This window comes from Schistocerca cancellata, unplaced genomic scaffold, assembly GCF_023864275.1.
Source record: "Schistocerca cancellata isolate TAMUIC-IGC-003103 unplaced genomic scaffold, iqSchCanc2.1 HiC_scaffold_888, whole genome shotgun sequence".
In the NCBI taxonomy this organism is placed as follows: domain Eukaryota; kingdom Metazoa; phylum Arthropoda; class Insecta; order Orthoptera; family Acrididae; genus Schistocerca; species Schistocerca cancellata.
This window is the reverse complement of record NW_026046898.1, coordinates 1-20,224: the sequence shown is the minus strand read 5'-3', so window position 1 is coordinate 20,224 and position 20,224 is coordinate 1. Positions and strand designations below refer to the sequence as shown.

Sequence of the window (20,224 nt, the reverse complement as noted above, 5' to 3'; positions counted from 1 at the left end):
CGGGTCGTGGTCCATATGACAGCGCAAGCACGACAAACGTCTGCGGGACGAGACGAGACGAGACGAGACGAGACGACTAAGGAATAAATTCGTGGTTACAAATCAAATTTGGAACTCTAAACTCCTACACAACAATAGGCGGTGACGTATTTCAGAAGTCACCTGCCGATTCGTACTGTTTTGTCGTTTTCAAAGTCTTCTTGGCAAACTTGGTTAGCACATTCTCCCTCAAACTGAGTTAATTACTGCATTTTCGTACCATTACAGTAGTTTAAAAGGCTTAAGGAAGCATCTTTGTCACAACAGAAAGGTAGTTTGAAAATTGGGCTGGCGACATAACAAAAAAAAACAGGAAGGGAGCCAACAGCACCCGGGTTTCCCAGGCGGTCACCCATCCAAGTACTAGCCGGGCCCGATGATGCTTAACTTCGGTGATCGGACGAGAACCGGTGTATTCATCATGGTATGGCCGTTGGCGCTCATCTAATGTAGGAGCACGGCAGAATTCGCGTTCGGCTTTTCTCCCAACACACAAAATGTTAGTTTTCGGCCGCATTTGACGAAAGCGCTTCCTTCCGCAACCGCCAGTTCCTCGAGGACGGCGCGGGGAGGCGCGCCCGGCGTCCCAGCAGAGTGACGGCCGAATTGGCGGGCGCACCGCCGCGTGTGTGAGACGCACTGCTGCTCGTTGCACCCCCTGTCATTCGCTGGGCGCGTGCAGCCTTCGACACTAGCGGAGGACGCATCTTGTCCCTGGTGTTCAGCGGAGGGCCTGTGCGGGGTGCGGCAGTGTCGTGCTGGAGGGCCCACTGGTAGCGATGTGGGCTTCCTCGCCTCGCCTCGCCTCGCCTCGCCTCACACCAGGTGTCTGCGTAATTTGCAGTGCATTCGCACCATTCCTATCCCTGTCCCTGTCCCCGTCCCGACTTGTCCCGACTTTGCTCGACTGCCGCTCGCTGCCGCTCGGGTCGTGGTCCATATGACAGCGCAAGCACGACAAACGTCTGCGGGACGAGACGAGACGAGACGAGACGAGACGACTAAGGAATAAATTCGTGGTTACAAATCAAATTTGGAACTCTAAACTCCTACACAACAATAGGCGGTGACGTATTTCAGAAGTCACCTGCCGATTCGTACTGTTTTGTCGTTTTCAAAGTCTTCTTGGCAAACTTGGTTAGCACATTCTCCCTCAAACTGAGTTAATTACTGCATTTTCGTACCATTACAGTAGTTTAAAAGGCTTAAGGAAGCATCTTTGTCACAACAGAAAGGTAGTTTGAAAATTGGGCTGGCGACATAACAAAAAAAAACAGGAAGGGAGCCAACAGCACCCGGGTTTCCCAGGCGGTCACCCATCCAAGTACTAGCCGGGCCCGATGACGCTTAACTTCGGTGATCGGACGAGAACCGGTGTATTCATCATGGTATGGCCGTTGGCGCTCATCTAAAGTAGGAGCACGGCAGAATTCGCTTTCGGCTTTTCTCCCAACACACAAAATGTTAGTTTTCGGCCGCATTTGACGAAAGCGCTTCCTTCCGCAACCGCCAGTTCCTCGAGGACGGCGCGGGGAGGCGCGCCCGGCGTCCCAGCAGAGTGACGGCCGAATTGGCGGGCGCACCGCCGCGTGTGTGAGACGCACTGCTGCTCGTTGCACCCCCTGTCATTCGCTGGGCGCGTGCAGCCTTCGACACTAGCGGAGGACGCATCTTGTCCCTGGTGTTCAGCGGAGGGCCTGTGCGGGGTGCGGCAGTGTCGTGCTGGAGGGCCCACTGGTAGCGATGTGGGCTTCCTCGCCTCGCCTCGCCTCGCCTCGCCTCACACCAGGTGTCTGCGAAATTTGCAGTGCATTCGCACCATTCCTATCCCTGTCCCTGTCCCCGTCCCGACTTGTCCCGACTTTGCTCGACTGCCGCTCGCTGCCGCTCGGGTCGTGGTCCATATGACAGCGCAAGCACGACAAACGTCTGCGGGAGGAGACGAGACGAGACGAGACGAGACGACTAAGGAATAAATTCGTGGTTACAAATCAAATTTGGAACTCTAAACTCCTACACAACAATAGGCGGTACGTATTTCAGAAGTCACCTGCCGATTCGTACTGTTTTGTCGTTTTCAAAGTCTTCTTGGCAAACTTGGTTAGCACATTCTCCCTCAAACTGAGTTAATTACTGCATTTTCGTACCATTACAGTAGTTTAAAAGGCTTAAGGAAGCATCTTTGTCACAACAGAAAGGTAGTTTGAAAATTGGGCTGGCGACATAACAAAAAAAAACAGGAAGGGAGCCAACAGCACCCGGGTTTCCCAGGCGGTCACCCATCCAAGTACTAGCCGGGCCCGATGATGCTTAACTTCGGTGATCGGACGAGAACCGGTGTATTCATCATGGTATGGCCGTTGGCGCTCATCTAATGTAGGAGCACGGCAGAATTCGCGTTCGGCTTTTCTCCCAACACACAAAATGTTAGTTTTCGGCCGCATTTGACGAAAGCGCTTCCTTCCGCAACCGCCAGTTCCTCGAGGACGGCGCGGGGAGGCGCGCCCGGCGTCCCAGCAGAGTGACGGCCGAATTGGCGGGCGCACCGCCGCGTGTGTGAGACGCACTGCTGCTCGTTGCACCCCCTGTCATTCGCTGGGCGCGTGCAGCCTTCGACACTAGCGGAGGACGCATCTTGTCCCTGGTGTTCAGCGGAGGGCCTGTGCGGGGTGCGGCAGTGTCGTGCTGGAGGGCCCACTGGTAGCGATGTGGGCTTCCTCGCCTCGCCTCGCCTCGCCTCGCCTCACACCAGGTGTCTGCGTAATTTGCAGTGCATTCGCACCATTCCTATCCCTGTCCCTGTCCCCGTCCCGACTTGTCCCGACTTTGCTCGACTGCCGCTCGCTGCCGCTCGGGTCGTGGTCCATATGACAGCGCAAGCACGACAAACGTCTGCGGGACGAGACGAGACGAGACGAGACGAGACGACTAAGGAATAAATTCGTGGTTACAAATCAAATTTGGAACTCTAAACTCCTACACAACAATAGGCGGTGACGTATTTCAGAAGTCACCTGCCGATTCGTACTGTTTTGTCGTTTTCAAAGTCTTCTTGGCAAACTTGGTTAGCACATTCTCCCTCAAACTGAGTTAATTACTGCATTTTCGTACCATTACAGTAGTTTAAAAGGCTTAAGGAAGCATCTTTGTCACAACAGAAAGGTAGTTTGAAAATTGGGCTGGCGACATAACAAAAAAAAACAGGAAGGGAGCCAACAGCACCCGGGTTTCCCAGGCGGTCACCCATCCAAGTACTAGCCGGGCCCGATGACGCTTAACTTCGGTGATCGGACGAGAACCGGTGTATTCATCATGGTATGGCCGTTGGCGCTCATCTAAAGTAGGAGCACGGCAGAATTCGCTTTCGGCTTTTCTCCCAACACACAAAATGTTAGTTTTCGGCCGCATTTGACGAAAGCGCTTCCTTCCGCAACCGCCAGTTCCTCGAGGACGGCGCGGGGAGGCGCGCCCGGCGTCCCAGCAGAGTGACGGCCGAATTGGCGGGCGCACCGCCGCGTGTGTGAGACGCACTGCTGCTCGTTGCACCCCCTGTCATTCGCTGGGCGCGTGCAGCCTTCGACACTAGCGGAGGACGCATCTTGTCCCTGGTGTTCAGCGGAGGGCCTGTGCGGGGTGCGGCAGTGTCGTGCTGGAGGGCCCACTGGTAGCGATGTGGGCTTCCTCGCCTCGCCTCGCCTCGCCTCGCCTCACACCAGGTGTCTGCGAAATTTGCAGTGCATTCGCACCATTCCTATCCCTGTCCCTGTCCCCGTCCCGACTTGTCCCGACTTTGCTCGACTGCCGCTCGCTGCCGCTCGGGTCGTGGTCCATATGACAGCGCAAGCACGACAAACGTCTGCGGGAGGAGACGAGACGAGACGAGACGAGACGACTAAGGAATAAATTCGTGGTTACAAATCAAATTTGGAACTCTAAACTCCTACACAACAATAGGCGGTACGTATTTCAGAAGTCACCTGCCGATTCGTACTGTTTTGTCGTTTTCAAAGTCTTCTTGGCAAACTTGGTTAGCACATTCTCCCTCAAACTGAGTTAATTACTGCATTTTCGTACCATTACAGTAGTTTAAAAGGCTTAAGGAAGCATCTTTGTCACAACAGAAAGGTAGTTTGAAAATTGGGCTGGCGACATAACAAAAAAAAACAGGAAGGGAGCCAACAGCACCCGGGTTTCCCAGGCGGTCACCCATCCAAGTACTAGCCGGGCCCGATGATGCTTAACTTCGGTGATCGGACGAGAACCGGTGTATTCATCATGGTATGGCCGTTGGCGCTCATCTAATGTAGGAGCACGGCAGAATTCGCGTTCGGCCTTTCTCCCAACACACAAAATGTTAGTTTTCGGCCGCATTTGACGAAAGCGCTTCCTTCCGCAACCGCCAGTTCCTCGAGGACGGCGCGGGGAGGCGCGCCCGGCGTCCCAGCAGAGTGACGGCCGAATTGGCGGGCGCACCGCCGCGTGTGTGAGACGCACTGCTGCTCGTTGCACCCCCTGTCATTCGCTGGGCGCGTGCAGCCTTCGACACTAGCGGAGGACGCAACTTGTCCCTGGTGTTCAGCGGAGGGCCTGTGCGGGGTGCGGCAGTGTCGTGCTGGAGGGCCCACTGGTAGCGATGTGGGCTTCCTCGCCTCGCCTCGCCTCGCCTCGCCTCACACCAGGTGTCTGCGAAATTTGCAGTGCATTCGCACCATTCCTATCCCTGTCCCTGTCCCCGTCCCGACTTGTCCCGACTTTGCTCGACTGCCGCTCGCTGCCGCTCGGGTCGTGGTCCATATGACAGCGCAAGCACGACAAACGTCTGCGGGACGAGACGAGACGAGACGAGACGAGACGACTAAGGAATAAATTCGTGGTTACAAATCAAATTTGGAACTCTAAACTCCTACACAACAATAGGCGGTACGTATTTCAGAAGTCACCTGCCGATTCGTACTGTTTTGTCGTTTTCAAAGTCTTCTTGGCAAACTTGGTTAGCACATTCTCCCTCAAACTGAGTTAATTACTGCATTTTCGTACCATTACAGTAGTTTAAAAGGCTTAAGGAAGCATCTTTGTCACAACAGAAAGGTAGTTTGAAAATTGGGCTGGCGACATAACAAAAAAAAACAGGAAGGGAGCCAACAGCACCCGGGTTTCCCAGGCGGTCACCCATCCAAGTACTAGCCGGGCCCGATGATGCTTAACTTCGGTGATCGGACGAGAACCGGTGTATTCATCATGGTATGGCCGTTGGCGCTCATCTAATGTAGGAGCACGGCAGAATTCGCGTTCGGCTTTTCTCCCAACACACAAAATGTTAGTTTTCGGCCGCATTTGACGAAAGCGCTTCCTTCCGCAACCGCCAGTTCCTCGAGGACGGCGCGGGGAGGCGCGCCCGGCGTCCCAGCAGAGTGACGGCCGAATTGGCGGGCGCACCGCCGCGTGTGTGAGACGCACTGCTGCTCGTTGCACCCCCTGTCATTCGCTGGGCGCGTGCAGCCTTCGACACTAGCGGAGGACGCATCTTGTCCCTGGTGTTCAGCGGAGGGCCTGTGCGGGGTGCGGCAGTGTCGTGCTGGAGGGCCCACTGGTAGCGATGTGGGCTTCCTCGCCTCGCCTCGCCTCGCCTCGCCTCACACCAGGTGTCTGCGTAATTTGCAGTGCATTCGCACCATTCCTATCCCTGTCCCTGTCCCCGTCCCGACTTGTCCCGACTTTGCTCGACTGCCGCTCGCTGCCGCTCGGGTCGTGGTCCATATGACAGCGCAAGCACGACAAACGTCTGCGGGACGAGACGAGACGAGACGAGACGAGACGACTAAGGAATAAATTCGTGGTTACAAATCAAATTTGGAACTCTAAACTCCTACACAACAATAGGCGGTGACGTATTTCAGAAGTCACCTGCCGATTCGTACTGTTTTGTCGTTTTCAAAGTCTTCTTGGCAAACTTGGTTAGCACATTCTCCCTCAAACTGAGTTAATTACTGCATTTTCGTACCATTACAGTAGTTTAAAAGGCTTAAGGAAGCATCTTTGTCACAACAGAAAGGTAGTTTGAAAATTGGGCTGGCGACATAACAAAAAAAAACAGGAAGGGAGCCAACAGCACCCGGGTTTCCCAGGCGGTCACCCATCCAAGTACTAGCCGGGCCCGATGACGCTTAACTTCGGTGATCGGACGAGAACCGGTGTATTCATCATGGTATGGCCGTTGGCGCTCATCTAAAGTAGGAGCACGGCAGAATTCGCTTTCGGCTTTTCTCCCAACACACAAAATGTTAGTTTTCGGCCGCATTTGACGAAAGCGCTTCCTTCCGCAACCGCCAGTTCCTCGAGGACGGCGCGGGGAGGCGCGCCCGGCGTCCCAGCAGAGTGACGGCCGAATTGGCGGGCGCACCGCCGCGTGTGTGAGACGCACTGCTGCTCGTTGCACCCCCTGTCATTCGCTGGGCGCGTGCAGCCTTCGACACTAGCGGAGGACGCATCTTGTCCCTGGTGTTCAGCGGAGGGCCTGTGCGGGGTGCGGCAGTGTCGTGCTGGAGGGCCCACTGGTAGCGATGTGGGCTTCCTCGCCTCGCCTCGCCTCGCCTCGCCTCACACCAGGTGTCTGCGTAATTTGCAGTGCATTCGCACCATTCCTATCCCTGTCCCTGTCCCCGTCCCGACTTGTCCCGACTTTGCTCGACTGCCGCTCGCTGCCGCTCGGGTCGTGGTCCATATGACAGCGCAAGCACGACAAACGTCTGCGGGACGAGACGAGACGAGACGAGACGAGACGACTAAGGAATAAATTCGTGGTTACAAATCAAATTTGGAACTCTAAACTCCTACACAACAATAGGCGGTGACGTATTTCAGAAGTCACCTGCCGATTCGTACTGTTTTGTCGTTTTCAAAGTCTTCTTGGCAAACTTGGTTAGCACATTCTCCCTCAAACTGAGTTAATTACTGCATTTTCGTACCATTACAGTAGTTTAAAAGGCTTAAGGAAGCATCTTTGTCACAACAGAAAGGTAGTTTGAAAATTGGGCTGGCGACATAACAAAAAAAAACAGGAAGGGAGCCAACAGCACCCGGGTTTCCCAGGCGGTCACCCATCCAAGTACTAGCCGGGCCCGATGACGCTTAACTTCGGTGATCGGACGAGAACCGGTGTATTCATCATGGTATGGCCGTTGGCGCTCATCTAAAGTAGGAGCACGGCAGAATTCGCTTTCGGCTTTTCTCCCAACACACAAAATGTTAGTTTTCGGCCGCATTTGACGAAAGCGCTTCCTTCCGCAACCGCCAGTTCCTCGAGGACGGCGCGGGGAGGCGCGCCCGGCGTCCCAGCAGAGTGACGGCCGAATTGGCGGGCGCACCGCCGCGTGTGTGAGACGCACTGCTGCTCGTTGCACCCCCTGTCATTCGCTGGGCGCGTGCAGCCTTCGACACTAGCGGAGGACGCATCTTGTCCCTGGTGTTCAGCGGAGGGCCTGTGCGGGGTGCGGCAGTGTCGTGCTGGAGGGCCCACTGGTAGCGATGTGGGCTTCCTCGCCTCGCCTCGCCTCGCCTCGCCTCACACCAGGTGTCTGCGAAATTTGCAGTGCATTCGCACCATTCCTATCCCTGTCCCTGTCCCCGTCCCGACTTGTCCCGACTTTGCTCGACTGCCGCTCGCTGCCGCTCGGGTCGTGGTCCATATGACAGCGCAAGCACGACAAACGTCTGCGGGAGGAGACGAGACGAGACGAGACGAGACGACTAAGGAATAAATTCGTGGTTACAAATCAAATTTGGAACTCTAAACTCCTACACAACAATAGGCGGTGACGTATTTCAGAAGTCACCTGCCGATTCGTACTGTTTTGTCGTTTTCAAAGTCTTCTTGGCAAACTTGGTTAGCACATTCTCCCTCAAACTGAGTTAATTACTGCATTTTCGTACCATTACAGTAGTTTAAAAGGCTTAAGGAAGCATCTTTGTCACAACAGAAAGGTAGTTTGAAAATTGGGCTGGCGACATAACAAAAAAAAACAGGAAGGGAGCCAACAGCACCCGGGTTTCCCAGGCGGTCACCCATCCAAGTACTAGCCGGGCCCGATGACGCTTAACTTCGGTGATCGGACGAGAACCGGTGTATTCATCATGGTATGGCCGTTGGCGCTCATCTAAAGTAGGAGCACGGCAGAATTCGCTTTCGGCTTTTCTCCCAACACACAAAATGTTAGTTTTCGGCCGCATTTGACGAAAGCGCTTCCTTCCGCAACCGCCAGTTCCTCGAGGACGGCGCGGGGAGGCGCGCCCGGCGTCCCAGCAGAGTGACGGCCGAATTGGCGGGCGCACCGCCGCGTGTGTGAGACGCACTGCTGCTCGTTGCACCCCCTGTCATTCGCTGGGCGCGTGCAGCCTTCGACACTAGCGGAGGACGCATCTTGTCCCTGGTGTTCAGCGGAGGGCCTGTGCGGGGTGCGGCAGTGTCGTGCTGGAGGGCCCACTGGTAGCGATGTGGGCTTCCTCGCCTCGCCTCGCCTCGCCTCGCCTCACACCAGGTGTCTGCGAAATTTGCAGTGCATTCGCACCATTCCTATCCCTGTCCCTGTCCCCGTCCCGACTTGTCCCGACTTTGCTCGACTGCCGCTCGCTGCCGCTCGGGTCGTGGTCCATATGACAGCGCAAGCACGACAAACGTCTGCGGGACGAGACGAGACGAGACGAGACGAGACGACTAAGGAATAAATTCGTGGTTACAAATCAAATTTGGAACTCTAAACTCCTACACAACAATAGGCGGTGACGTATTTCAGAAGTCACCTGCCGATTCGTACTGTTTTGTCGTTTTCAAAGTCTTCTTGGCAAACTTGGTTAGCACATTCTCCCTCAAACTGAGTTAATTACTGCATTTTCGTACCATTACAGTAGTTTAAAAGGCTTAAGGAAGCATCTTTGTCACAACAGAAAGGTAGTTTGAAAATTGGGCTGGCGACATAACAAAAAAAAACAGGAAGGGAGCCAACAGCACCCGGGTTTCCCAGGCGGTCACCCATCCAAGTACTAGCCGGGCCCGATGATGCTTAACTTCGGTGATCGGACGAGAACCGGTGTATTCATCATGGTATGGCCGTTGGCGCTCATCTAATGTAGGAGCACGGCAGAATTCGCGTTCGGCTTTTCTCCCAACACACAAAATGTTAATTTTCGGCCGCATTTGACGAAAGCGCTTCCTTCCGCAACCGCCAGTTCCTCGAGGACGGCGCGGGGAGGCGCGCCCGGCGTCCCAGCAGAGTGACGGCCGAATTGGCGGGCGCACCGCCGCGTGTGTGAGACGCACTGCTGCTCGTTGCACCCCCTGTCATTCGCTGGGCGCGTGCAGCCTTCGACACTAGCGGAGGACGCATCTTGTCCCTGGTGTTCAGCGGAGGGCCTGTGCGGGGTGCGGCAGTGTCGTGCTGGAGGGCCCACTGGTAGCGATGTGGGCTTCCTCGCCTCGCCTCGCCTCGCCTCGCCTCACACCAGGTGTCTGCGTAATTTGCAGTGCATTCGCACCATTCCTATCCCTGTCCCTGTCCCCGTCCCGACTTGTCCCGACTTTGCTCGACTGCCGCTCGCTGCCGCTCGGGTCGTGGTCCATATGACAGCGCAAGCACGACAAACGTCTGCGGGACGAGACGAGACGAGACGAGACGAGACGACTAAGGAATAAATTCGTGGTTACAAATCAAATTTGGAACTCTAAACTCCTACACAACAATAGGCGGTGACGTATTTCAGAAGTCACCTGCCGATTCGTACTGTTTTGTCGTTTTCAAAGTCTTCTTGGCAAACTTGGTTAGCACATTCTCCCTCAAACTGAGTTAATTACTGCATTTTCGTACCATTACAGTAGTTTAAATGGCTTAAGGAAGCATCTTTGTCACAACAGAAAGGTAGTTTGAAAATTGGGCTGGCGACATAACAAAAAAAAACAGGAAGGGAGCCAACAGCACCCGGGTTTCCCAGGCGGTCACCCATCCAAGTACTAGCCGGGCCCGATGACGCTTAACTTCGGTGATCGGACGAGAACCGGTGTATTCATCATGGTATGGCCGTTGGCGCTCATCTAAAGTAGGAGCACGGCAGAATTCGCTTTCGGCTTTTCTCCCAACACACAAAATGTTAGTTTTCGGCCGCATTTGACGAAAGCGCTTCCTTCCGCAACCGCCAGTTCCTCGAGGACGGCGCGGGGAGGCGCGCCCGGCGTCCCAGCAGAGTGACGGCCGAATTGGCGGGCGCACCGCCGCGTGTGTGAGACGCACTGCTGCTCGTTGCACCCCCTGTCATTCGCTGGGCGCGTGCAGCCTTCGACACTAGCGGAGGACGCATCTTGTCCCTGGTGTTCAGCGGAGGGCCTGTGCGGGGTGCGGCAGTGTCGTGCTGGAGGGCCCACTGGTAGCGATGTGGGCTTCCTCGCCTCGCCTCGCCTCACACCAGGTGTCTGCGAAATTTGCAGTGCATTCGCACCATTCCTATCCCTGTCCCTGTCCCCGTCCCGACTTGTCCCGACTTTGCTCGACTGCCGCTCGCTGCCGCTCGGGTCGTGGTCCATATGACAGCGCAAGCACGACAAACGTCTGCGGGAGGAGACGAGACGAGACGAGACGAGACGACTAAGGAATAAATTCGTGGTTACAAATCAAATTTGGAACTCTAAACTCCTACACAACAATAGGCGGTGACGTATTTCAGAAGTCACCTGCCGATTCGTACTGTTTTGTCGTTTTCAAAGTCTTCTTGGCAAACTTGGTTAGCACATTCTCCCTCAAACTGAGTTAATTACTGCATTTTCGTACCATTACAGTAGTTTAAAAGGCTTAAGGAAGCATCTTTGTCACAACAGAAAGGTAGTTTGAAAATTGGGCTGGCGACATAACAAAAAAAAACAGGAAGGGAGCCAACAGCACCCGGGTTTCCCAGGCGGTCACCCATCCAAGTACTAGCCGGGCCCGATGATGCTTAACTTCGGTGATCGGACGAGAACCGGTGTATTCATCATGGTATGGCCGTTGGCGCTCATCTAATGTAGGAGCACGGCAGACTTCGCGTTCGGCTTTTCTCCCAACACACAAAATGTTAGTTTTCGGCCGCATTTGACGAAAGCGCTTCCTTCCGCAACCGCCAGTTCCTCGAGGACGGCGCGGGGAGGCGCGCCCGGCGTCCCAGCAGAGTGACGGCCGAATTGGCGGGCGCACCGCCGCGTGTGTGAGACGCACTGCTGCTCGTTGCACCCCCTGTCATTCGCTGGGCGCGTGCAGCCTTCGACACTAGCGGAGGACGCATCTTGTCCCTGGTGTTCAGCGGAGGGCCTGTGCGGGGTGCGGCAGTGTCGTGCTGGAGGGCCCACTGGTAGCGATGTGGGCTTCCTCGCCTCGCCTCGCCTCGCCTCGCCTCACACCAGGTGTCTGCGTAATTTGCAGTGCATTCGCACCATTCCTATCCCTGTCCCTGTCCCCGTCCCGACTTGTCCCGACTTTGCTCGACTGCCGCTCGCTGCCGCTCGGGTCGTGGTCCATATGACAGCGCAAGCACGACAAACGTCTGCGGGACGAGACGAGACGAGACGAGACGAGACGACTAAGGAATAAATTCGTGGTTACAAATCAAATTTGGAACTCTAAACTCCTACACAACAATAGGCGGTGACGTATTTCAGAAGTCACCTGCCGATTCGTACTGTTTTGTCGTTTTCAAAGTCTTCTTGGCAAACTTGGTTAGCACATTCTCCCTCAAACTGAGTTAATTACTGCATTTTCGTACCATTACAGTAGTTTAAATGGCTTAAGGAAGCATCTTTGTCACAACAGAAAGGTAGTTTGAAAATTGGGCTGGCGACATAACAAAAAAAAACAGGAAGGGAGCCAACAGCACCCGGGTTTCCCAGGCGGTCACCCATCCAAGTACTAGCCGGGCCCGATGACGCTTAACTTCGGTGATCGGACGAGAACCGGTGTATTCATCATGGTATGGCCGTTGGCGCTCATCTAAAGTAGGAGCACGGCAGAATTCGCTTTCGGCTTTTCTCCCAACACACAAAATGTTAGTTTTCGGCCGCATTTGACGAAAGCGCTTCCTTCCGCAACCGCCAGTTCCTCGAGGACGGCGCGGGGAGGCGCGCCCGGCGTCCCAGCAGAGTGACGGCCGAATTGGCGGGCGCACCGCCGCGTGTGTGAGACGCACTGCTGCTCGTTGCACCCCCTGTCATTCGCTGGGCGCGTGCAGCCTTCGACACTAGCGGAGGACGCATCTTGTCCCTGGTGTTCAGCGGAGGGCCTGTGCGGGGTGCGGCAGTGTCGTGCTGGAGGGCCCACTGGTAGCGATGTGGGCTTCCTCGCCTCGCCTCGCCTCACACCAGGTGTCTGCGAAATTTGCAGTGCATTCGCACCATTCCTATCCCTGTCCCTGTCCCCGTCCCGACTTGTCCCGACTTTGCTCGACTGCCGCTCGCTGCCGCTCGGGTCGTGGTCCATATGACAGCGCAAGCACGACAAACGTCTGCGGGACGAGACGAGACGAGACGAGACGAGACGACTAAGGAATAAATTCGTGGTTACAAATCAAATTTGGAACTCTAAACTCCTACACAACAATAGGCGGTGACGTATTTCAGAAGTCACCTGCCGATTCGTACTGTTTTGTCGTTTTCAAAGTCTTCTTGGCAAACTTGGTTAGCACATTCTCCCTCAAACTGAGTTAATTACTGCATTTTCGTACCATTACAGTAGTTTAAAAGGCTTAAGGAAGCATCTTTGTCACAACAGAAAGGTAGTTTGAAAATTGGGCTGGCGACATAACAAAAAAAAAACAGGAAGGGAGCCAACAGCACCCGGGTTTCCCAGGCGGTCACCCATCCAAGTACTAGCCGGGCCCGATGATGCTTAACTTCGGTGATCGGACGAGAACCGGTGTATTCATCATGGTATGGCCGTTGGCGCTCATCTAATGTAGGAGCACGGCAGACTTCGCGTTCGGCTTTTCTCCCAACACACAAAATGTTAGTTTTCGGCCGCATTTGACGAAAGCGCTTCCTTCCGCAACCGCCAGTTCCTCGAGGACGGCGCGGGGAGGCGCGCCCGGCGTCCCAGCAGAGTGACGGCCGAATTGGCGGGCGCACCGCCGCGTGTGTGAGACGCACTGCTGCTCGTTGCACCCCCTGTCATTCGCTGGGCGCGTGCAGCCTTCGACACTAGCGGAGGACGCATCTTGTCCCTGGTGTTCAGCGGAGGGCCTGTGCGGGGTGCGGCAGTGTCGTGCTGGAGGGCCCACTGGTAGCGATGTGGGCTTCCTCGCCTCGCCTCGCCTCACACCAGGTGTCTGCGAAATTTGCAGTGCATTCGCACCATTCCTATCCCTGTCCCTGTCCCCGTCCCGACTTGTCCCGACTTTGCTCGACTGCCGCTCGCTGCCGCTCGGGTCGTGGTCCATATGACAGCGCAAGCACGACAAACGTCTGCGGGAGGAGACGAGACGAGACGAGACGAGACGACTAAGGAATAAATTCGTGGTTACAAATCAAATTTGGAACTCTAAACTCCTACACAACAATAGGCGGTGACGTATTTCAGAAGTCACCTGCCGATTCGTACTGTTTTGTCGTTTTCAAAGTCTTCTTGGCAAACTTGGTTAGCACATTCTCCCTCAAACTGAGTTAATTACTGCATTTTCGTACCATTACAGTAGTTTAAAAGGCTTAAGGAAGCATCTTTGTCACAACAGAAAGGTAGTTTGAAAATTGGGCTGGCGACATAACAAAAAAAAACAGGAAGGGAGCCAACAGCACCCGGGTTTCCCAGGCGGTCACCCATCCAAGTACTAGCCGGGCCCGATGATGCTTAACTTCGGTGATCGGACGAGAACCGGTGTATTCATCATGGTATGGCCGTTGGCGCTCATCTAATGTAGGAGCACGGCAGACTTCGCGTTCGGCTTTTCTCCCAACACACAAAATGTTAGTTTTCGGCCGCATTTGACGAAAGCGCTTCCTTCCGCAACCGCCAGTTCCTCGAGGACGGCGCGGGGAGGCCGCGCCCGGCGTCCCAGCAGAGTGACGGCCGAATTGGCGGGCGCACCGCCGCGTGTGTGAGACGCACTGCTGCTCGTTGCACCCCCTGTCATTCGCTGGGCGCGTGCAGCCTTCGACACTAGCGGAGGACGCATCTTGTCCCTGGTGTTCAGCGGAGGGCCTGTGCGGGGTGCGGCAGTGTCGTGCTGGAGGGCCCACTGGTAGCGATGTGGGCTTCCTCGCCTCGCCTCGCCTCACACCAGGTGTCTGCGAAATTTGCAGTGCATTCGCACCATTCCTATCCCTGTCCCTGTCCCCGTCCCGACTTGTCCCGACTTTGCTCGACTGCCGCTCGCTGCCGCTCGGGTCGTGGTCCATATGACAGCGCAAGCACGACAAACGTCTGCGGGACGAGACGAGACGAGACGAGACGAGACGACTAAGGAATAAATTCGTGGTTACAAATCAAATTTGGAACTCTAAACTCCTACACAACAATAGGCGGTGACGTATTTCAGAAGTCACCTGCCGATTCGTACTGTTTTGTCGTTTTCAAAGTCTTCTTGGCAAACTTGGTTAGCACATTCTCCCTCAAACTGAGTTAATTACTGCATTTTCGTACCATTACAGTAGTTTAAATGGCTTAAGGAAGCATCTTTGTCACAACAGAAAGGTAGTTTGAAAATTGGGCTGGCGACATAACAAAAAAAAACAGGAAGGGAGCCAACAGCACCCGGGTTTCCCAGGCGGTCACCCATCCAAGTACTAGCCGGGCCCGATGACGCTTAACTTCGGTGATCGGACGAGAACCGGTGTATTCATCATGGTATGGCCGTTGGCGCTCATCTAAAGTAGGAGCACGGCAGAATTCGCTTTCGGCTTTTCTCCCAACACACAAAATGTTAGTTTTCGGCCGCATTTGACGAAAGCGCTTCCTTCCGCAACCGCCAGTTCCTCGAGGACGGCGCGGGGAGGCGCGCCCGGCGTCCCAGCAGAGTGACGGCCGAATTGGCGGGCGCACCGCCGCGTGTGTGAGACGCACTGCTGCTCGTTTGCACCCCCTGTCATTCGCTGGGCGCGTGCAGCCTTCGACACTAGCGGAGGACGCATCTTGTCCTGGTGTTCAGCGGAGGGCCTGTGCGGGGTGCGGCAGTGTCGTGCTGGAGGGCCCACTGGTAGCGATGTGGGCTTCCTCGCCTCGCCTCGCCTCACACCAGGTGTCTGCGAAATTTGCAGTGCATTCGCACCATTCCTATCCCTGTCCCTGTCCCCGTCCCGACTTGTCCCGACTTTGCTCGACTGCCGCTCGCTGCCGCTCGGGTCGTGGTCCATATGACAGCGCAAGCACGACAAACGTCTGCGGGAGGAGACGAGACGAGACGAGACGAGACGACTAAGGAATAAATTCGTGGTTACAAATCAAATTTGGAACTCTAAACTCCTACACAACAATAGGCGGTGACGTATTTCAGAAGTCACCTGCCGATTCGTACTGTTTTGTCGTTTTCAAAGTCTTCTTGGCAAACTTGGTTAGCACATTCTCCCTCAAACTGAGTTAATTACTGCATTTTCGTACCATTACAGTAGTTTAAAAGGCTTAAGGAAGCATCTTTGTCACAACAGAAAGGTAGTTTGAAAATTGGGCTGGCGACATAACAAAAAAAAACAGGAAGGGAGCCAACAGCACCCGGGTTTCCCAGGCGGTCACCCATCCAAGTACTAGCCGGGCCCGATGATGCTTAACTTCGGTGATCGGACGAGAACCGGTGTATTCATCATGGTATGGCCGTTGGCGCTCATCTAATGTAGGAGCACGGCAGACTTCGCGTTCGGCTTTTCTCCCAACACACAAAATGTTAGTTTTCGGCCGCATTTGACGAAAGCGCTTCCTTCCGCAACCGCCAGTTCCTCGAGGACGGCGCGGGGAGGCGCGCCCGGCGTCCCAGCAGAGTGACGGCCGAATTGGCGGGCGCACCGCCGCGTGTGTGAGACGCACTGCTGCTCGTTGCACCCCCTGTCATTCGCTGGGCGCGTGCAGCCTTCGACACTAGCGGAGGACGCATCTTGTCCCTGGTGTTCAGCGGAGGGCCTGTGCGGGGTGCGGCAGTGTCGTGCTGGAGGGCCCACTGGTAGCGATGTGGGCTTCCTCGCCTCGCCTCGCCTCACACCAGGTGTCTGCGAAATTTGCAGTGCATTCGCACCATTCCTATCCCTGTCCCTGTCCCCGTCCGACTTGTCCCGACTTTGCTCGACTGCCGCTCGCTGCCGCTCGGGTCGTGGTCCATATGACAGCGCAAGCACGACAAACGTCTGCGGGAGGAGACGAGACGAGACGAGACGAGACGACTAAGGAATAAATTCGTGGTTACAAATCAAATTTGGAACTCTAAACTCCTACACAACAATAGGCGGTGACGTATTTCAGAAGTCACCTGCCGATTCGTACTGTTTTGTCGTTTTCAAAGTCTTCTTGGCAAACTTGGTTAGCACATTCTCCCTCAAACTGAGTTAATTACTGCATTTTCGTACCATTACAGTAGTTTAAAAGGCTTAAGGAAGCATCTTTGTCACAACAGAAAGGTAGTTTGAAAATTGGGCTGGCGACATAACAAAAAAAAACAGGAAGGAGCCAACAGCACCCGGGTTTCCCAGGCGGTCACCCATCCAAGTACTAGCCGGGCCCGATGATGCTTAACTTCGGTGATCGGACGAGAACCGGTGTATTCATCATGGTATGGCCGTTGGCGCTCATCTAATGTAGGAGCACGGCAGACTTCGCGTTCGGCTTTTCTCCCAACACACAAAATGTTAGTTTTCGGCCGCATTTGACGAAAGCGCTTCCTTCCGCAACCGCCAGTTCCTCGAGGACGGCGCGGGGAGGCGCGCCCGGCGTCCCAGCAGAGTGACGGCCGAATTGGCGGGCGCACCGCCGCGTGTGTGAGACGCACTGCTGCTCGTTGCACCCCCTGTCATTCGCTGGGCGCGTGCAGCCTTCGACACTAGCGGAGGACGCATCTTGTCCCTGGTGTTCAGCGGAGGGCCTGTGCGGGGTGCGGCAGTGTCGTGCTGGAGGGCCCACTGGTAGCGATGTGGCTTCCTCGCCTCGCCTCGCCTCGCCTCGCCTCACACCAGGTGTCTGCGTAATTTGCAGTGCATTCGCACCATTCCTATCCCTGTCCCTGTCCCCGTCCCGACTTGTCCCGACTTTGCTCGACTGCCGCTCGCTGCCGCTCGGGTCGTGGTCCATATGACAGCGCAAGCACGACAAACGTCTGCGGGACGAGACGAGACGAGACGAGACGAGACGACTAAGGAATAAATTCGTGGTTACAAATCAAATTTGGAACTCTAAACTCCTACACAACAATAGGCGGTGACGTATTTCAGAAGTCACCTGCCGATTCGTACTGTTTTGTCGTTTTCAAAGTCTTCTTGGCAAACTTGGTTAGCACATTCTCCCTCAAACTGAGTTAATTACTGCATTTTCGTACCATTACAGTAGTTTAAAAGGCTTAAGGAAGCATCTTTGTCACAACAGAAAGGTAGTTTGAAAATTGGGCTGGCGACATAACAAAAAAAAACAGGAAGGGAGCCAACAGCACCCGGGTTTCCCAGGCGGTCACCCATCCAAGTACTAGCCGGGCCCGATGACGCTTAACTTCGGTGATCGGACGAGAACCGGTGTATTCATCATGGTATGGCCGTTGGCGCTCATCTAAAGTAGGAGCACGGCAGAATTCGCTTTCGGCTTTTCTCCCAACACACAAAATGTTAGTTTTCGGCCGCATTTGACGAAAGCGCTTCCTTCCGCAACCGCCAGTTCCTCGAGGACGGCGCGGGGAGGCGCGCCCGGCGTCCCAGCAGAGTGACGGCCGAATTGGCGGGCGCACCGCCGCGTGTGTGAGACGCACTGCTGCTCGTTGCACCCCCTGTCATTCGCTGGGCGCGTGCAGCCTTCGACACTAGCGGAGGACGCATCTTGTCCCTGGTGTTCAGCGGAGGGCCTGTGCGGGGTGCGGCAGTGTCGTGCTGGAGGGCCCACTGGTAGCGATGTGGGCTTCCTCGCCTCGCTCGCCTCGCCTCGCCTCACACCAGGTGTCTGCGTAATTTGCAGTGCATTCGCACCATTCCTATCCCTGTCCCTGTCCCCGTCCCGACTTGTCCCGACTTTGCTCGACTGCCGCTCGCTGCCGCTCGGGTCGTGGTCCATATGACAGCGCAAGCACGACAAACGTCTGCGGGACGAGACGAGACGAGACGAGACGAGACGACTAAGGAATAAATTCGTGGTTACAAATCAAATTTGGAACTCTAAACTCCTACACAACAATAGGCGGTGACGTATTTCAGAAGTCACCTGCCGATTCGTACTGTTTTGTCGTTTTCAAAGTCTTCTTGGCAAACTTGGTTAGCACATTCTCCCTCAAACTGAGTTAATTACTGCATTTTCGTACCATTACAGTAGTTTAAAAGGCTTAAGGAAGCATCTTTGTCACAACAGAAAGGTAGTTTGAAAATTGGGCTGGCGACATAACAAAAAAAAACAGGAAGGGAGCCAACAGCACCCGGGTTTCCCAGGCGGTCACCCATCCAAGTACTAGCCGGGCCCGATGATGCTTAACTTCGGTGATCGGACGAGAACCGGTGTATTCATCATGGTATGGCCGTTGGCGCTCATCTAATGTAGGAGCACGGCAGACTTCGCGTTCGGCTTTTCTCCCAACACACAAAATGTTAGTTTTCGGCCGCATTTGACGAAAGCGCTTCCTTCCGCAACCGCCAGTTCCTCGAGGACGGCGCGGGGAGGCGCGCCCGGCGTCCCAGCAGAGTGACGGCCGAATTGGCGGGCGCACCGCCGCGTGTGTGAGACGCACTGCTGCTCGTTGCACCCCCTGTCATTCGCTGGGCGCGTGCAGCCTTCGACACTAGCGGAGGACGCATCTTGTCCCTGGTGTTCAGCGGAGGGCCTGTGCGGGGTGCGGCAGTGTCGTGCTGGAGGGCCCACTGGTAGCGATGTGGGCTTCCTCGCCTCGCCTCGCCTCGCCTCGCCTCACACCAGGTGTCTGCGTAATTTGCAGTGCATTCGCACCATTCCTATCCCTGTCCCTGTCCCCGTCCCGACTTGTCCCGACTTTGCTCGACTGCCGCTCGCTGCCGCTCGGGTCGTGGTCCATATGACAGCGCAAGCACGACAAACGTCTGCGGGACGAGACGAGACGAGACGAGACGAGACGACTAAGGAATAAATTCGTGGTTACAAATCAAATTTGGAACTCTAAACTCCTACACAACAATAGGCGGTGACGTATTTCAGAAGTCACCTGCCGATTCGTACTGTTTTGTCGTTTTCAAAGTCTTCTGGCAAACTTGGTTAGCACATTCTCCCTCAAACTGAGTTAATTACTGCATTTTCGTACCATTACAGTAGTTTAAAAGGCTTAAGGAAGCATCTTTGTCACAACAGAAAGGTAGTTTGAAAATTGGGCTGGCGACATAACAAAAAAAAACAGGAAGGGAGCCAACAGCACCCGGGTTTCCCAGGCGGTCACCCATCCAAGTACTAGCCGGGCCCGATGACGCTTAACTCGGTGATCGGACGAGAACCGGTGTATTCATCATGGTATGGCCGTTGGCGCTCATCTAAAGTAGGAGCACGGCAGAATTCGCTTTCGGCTTTTCTCCCAACACACAAAATGTTAGTTTTCGGCCGCATTTGACGAAAGCGCTTCCTTCCGCAACCGCCAGTTCCTCGAGGACGGCGCGGGGAGGCGCGCCCGGCGTCCCAGCAGAGTGACGGCCGAATTGGCGGGCGCACCGCCGCGTGTGTGAGACGCACTGCTGCTCGTTGCACCCCCTGTCATTCGCTGGGCGCGTGCAGCCTTCGACACTAGCGGAGGACGCATCTTGTCCCTGGTGTTCAGCGGAGGGCCTGTGCGGGGTGCGGCAGTGTCGTGCTGGAGGGCCCACTGGTAGCGATGTGGGCTTCCTCGCCTCGCCTCGCCTCGCCTCGCCTCACACCAGGTGTCTGCGTAATTTGCAGTGCATTCGCACCATTCCTATCCCTGTCCCTGTCCCCGTCCCGACTTGTCCCGACTTTGCTCGACTGCCGCTCGCTGCCGCTCGGGTCGTGGTCCATATGACAGCGCAAGCACGACAAACGTCTGCGGG

At 55.2% G+C, this 20,224-nt stretch overlaps 21 non-coding genes across 21 annotated transcripts; all 21 read right to left on the bottom strand.

Moving 5' to 3' along the window:
• Positions 1-358: 358 nt before the first annotated feature.
• On the bottom strand, positions 359-477 carry LOC126148524 (5S ribosomal RNA). Its single transcript, XR_007530507.1, has one exon. It is a non-coding gene; the product is annotated as a 5S ribosomal RNA (ribosomal RNA).
• Positions 478-1,322: 845 nt separating this feature from the next.
• On the bottom strand, positions 1,323-1,441 carry LOC126148495 (5S ribosomal RNA). The gene has a single exon (XR_007530480.1). It is a non-coding gene; the product is annotated as a 5S ribosomal RNA (ribosomal RNA).
• Positions 1,442-2,285: 844 nt separating this feature from the next.
• On the bottom strand, positions 2,286-2,404 carry LOC126148512 (5S ribosomal RNA). The gene has a single exon (XR_007530496.1). It is a non-coding gene; the product is annotated as a 5S ribosomal RNA (ribosomal RNA).
• An 845-nt stretch (positions 2,405-3,249) lies between these two features.
• LOC126148494 (5S ribosomal RNA) lies at positions 3,250-3,368 on the bottom strand. The gene has a single exon (XR_007530479.1). It is a non-coding gene; the product is annotated as a 5S ribosomal RNA (ribosomal RNA).
• An 844-nt stretch (positions 3,369-4,212) lies between these two features.
• LOC126148500 (5S ribosomal RNA) lies at positions 4,213-4,331 on the bottom strand. The gene has a single exon (XR_007530485.1). It is a non-coding gene; the product is annotated as a 5S ribosomal RNA (ribosomal RNA).
• An 844-nt stretch (positions 4,332-5,175) lies between these two features.
• LOC126148489 (5S ribosomal RNA) lies at positions 5,176-5,294 on the bottom strand. Its single transcript, XR_007530474.1, has one exon. It is a non-coding gene; the product is annotated as a 5S ribosomal RNA (ribosomal RNA).
• Positions 5,295-6,139: 845 nt separating this feature from the next.
• Positions 6,140-6,258, bottom strand: LOC126148493 (5S ribosomal RNA). Its single transcript, XR_007530478.1, has one exon. It is a non-coding gene; the product is annotated as a 5S ribosomal RNA (ribosomal RNA).
• Positions 6,259-7,103: 845 nt separating this feature from the next.
• LOC126148492 (5S ribosomal RNA) lies at positions 7,104-7,222 on the bottom strand. The gene has a single exon (XR_007530477.1). It is a non-coding gene; the product is annotated as a 5S ribosomal RNA (ribosomal RNA).
• Positions 7,223-8,067: 845 nt separating this feature from the next.
• Positions 8,068-8,186, bottom strand: LOC126148491 (5S ribosomal RNA). Its single transcript, XR_007530476.1, has one exon. It is a non-coding gene; the product is annotated as a 5S ribosomal RNA (ribosomal RNA).
• Positions 8,187-9,031: 845 nt separating this feature from the next.
• Positions 9,032-9,150, bottom strand: LOC126148477 (5S ribosomal RNA). The gene has a single exon (XR_007530463.1). It is a non-coding gene; the product is annotated as a 5S ribosomal RNA (ribosomal RNA).
• An 845-nt stretch (positions 9,151-9,995) lies between these two features.
• LOC126148490 (5S ribosomal RNA) lies at positions 9,996-10,114 on the bottom strand. The gene has a single exon (XR_007530475.1). It is a non-coding gene; the product is annotated as a 5S ribosomal RNA (ribosomal RNA).
• Positions 10,115-10,949: 835 nt separating this feature from the next.
• On the bottom strand, positions 10,950-11,068 carry LOC126148465 (5S ribosomal RNA). The gene has a single exon (XR_007530452.1). It is a non-coding gene; the product is annotated as a 5S ribosomal RNA (ribosomal RNA).
• Positions 11,069-11,913: 845 nt separating this feature from the next.
• LOC126148487 (5S ribosomal RNA) lies at positions 11,914-12,032 on the bottom strand. The gene has a single exon (XR_007530473.1). It is a non-coding gene; the product is annotated as a 5S ribosomal RNA (ribosomal RNA).
• An 836-nt stretch (positions 12,033-12,868) lies between these two features.
• LOC126148582 (5S ribosomal RNA) lies at positions 12,869-12,987 on the bottom strand. The gene has a single exon (XR_007530560.1). It is a non-coding gene; the product is annotated as a 5S ribosomal RNA (ribosomal RNA).
• Positions 12,988-13,822: 835 nt separating this feature from the next.
• Positions 13,823-13,941, bottom strand: LOC126148570 (5S ribosomal RNA). The gene has a single exon (XR_007530549.1). It is a non-coding gene; the product is annotated as a 5S ribosomal RNA (ribosomal RNA).
• An 836-nt stretch (positions 13,942-14,777) lies between these two features.
• On the bottom strand, positions 14,778-14,896 carry LOC126148486 (5S ribosomal RNA). Its single transcript, XR_007530472.1, has one exon. It is a non-coding gene; the product is annotated as a 5S ribosomal RNA (ribosomal RNA).
• Positions 14,897-15,731: 835 nt separating this feature from the next.
• Positions 15,732-15,850, bottom strand: LOC126148558 (5S ribosomal RNA). Its single transcript, XR_007530538.1, has one exon. It is a non-coding gene; the product is annotated as a 5S ribosomal RNA (ribosomal RNA).
• An 833-nt stretch (positions 15,851-16,683) lies between these two features.
• LOC126148546 (5S ribosomal RNA) lies at positions 16,684-16,802 on the bottom strand. The gene has a single exon (XR_007530527.1). It is a non-coding gene; the product is annotated as a 5S ribosomal RNA (ribosomal RNA).
• An 844-nt stretch (positions 16,803-17,646) lies between these two features.
• Positions 17,647-17,765, bottom strand: LOC126148485 (5S ribosomal RNA). The gene has a single exon (XR_007530471.1). It is a non-coding gene; the product is annotated as a 5S ribosomal RNA (ribosomal RNA).
• An 844-nt stretch (positions 17,766-18,609) lies between these two features.
• On the bottom strand, positions 18,610-18,728 carry LOC126148459 (5S ribosomal RNA). The gene has a single exon (XR_007530446.1). It is a non-coding gene; the product is annotated as a 5S ribosomal RNA (ribosomal RNA).
• Positions 18,729-19,572: 844 nt separating this feature from the next.
• Positions 19,573-19,690, bottom strand: LOC126148540 (5S ribosomal RNA). The gene has a single exon (XR_007530523.1). It is a non-coding gene; the product is annotated as a 5S ribosomal RNA (ribosomal RNA).
• Positions 19,691-20,224: the final 534 nt, after the last annotated feature.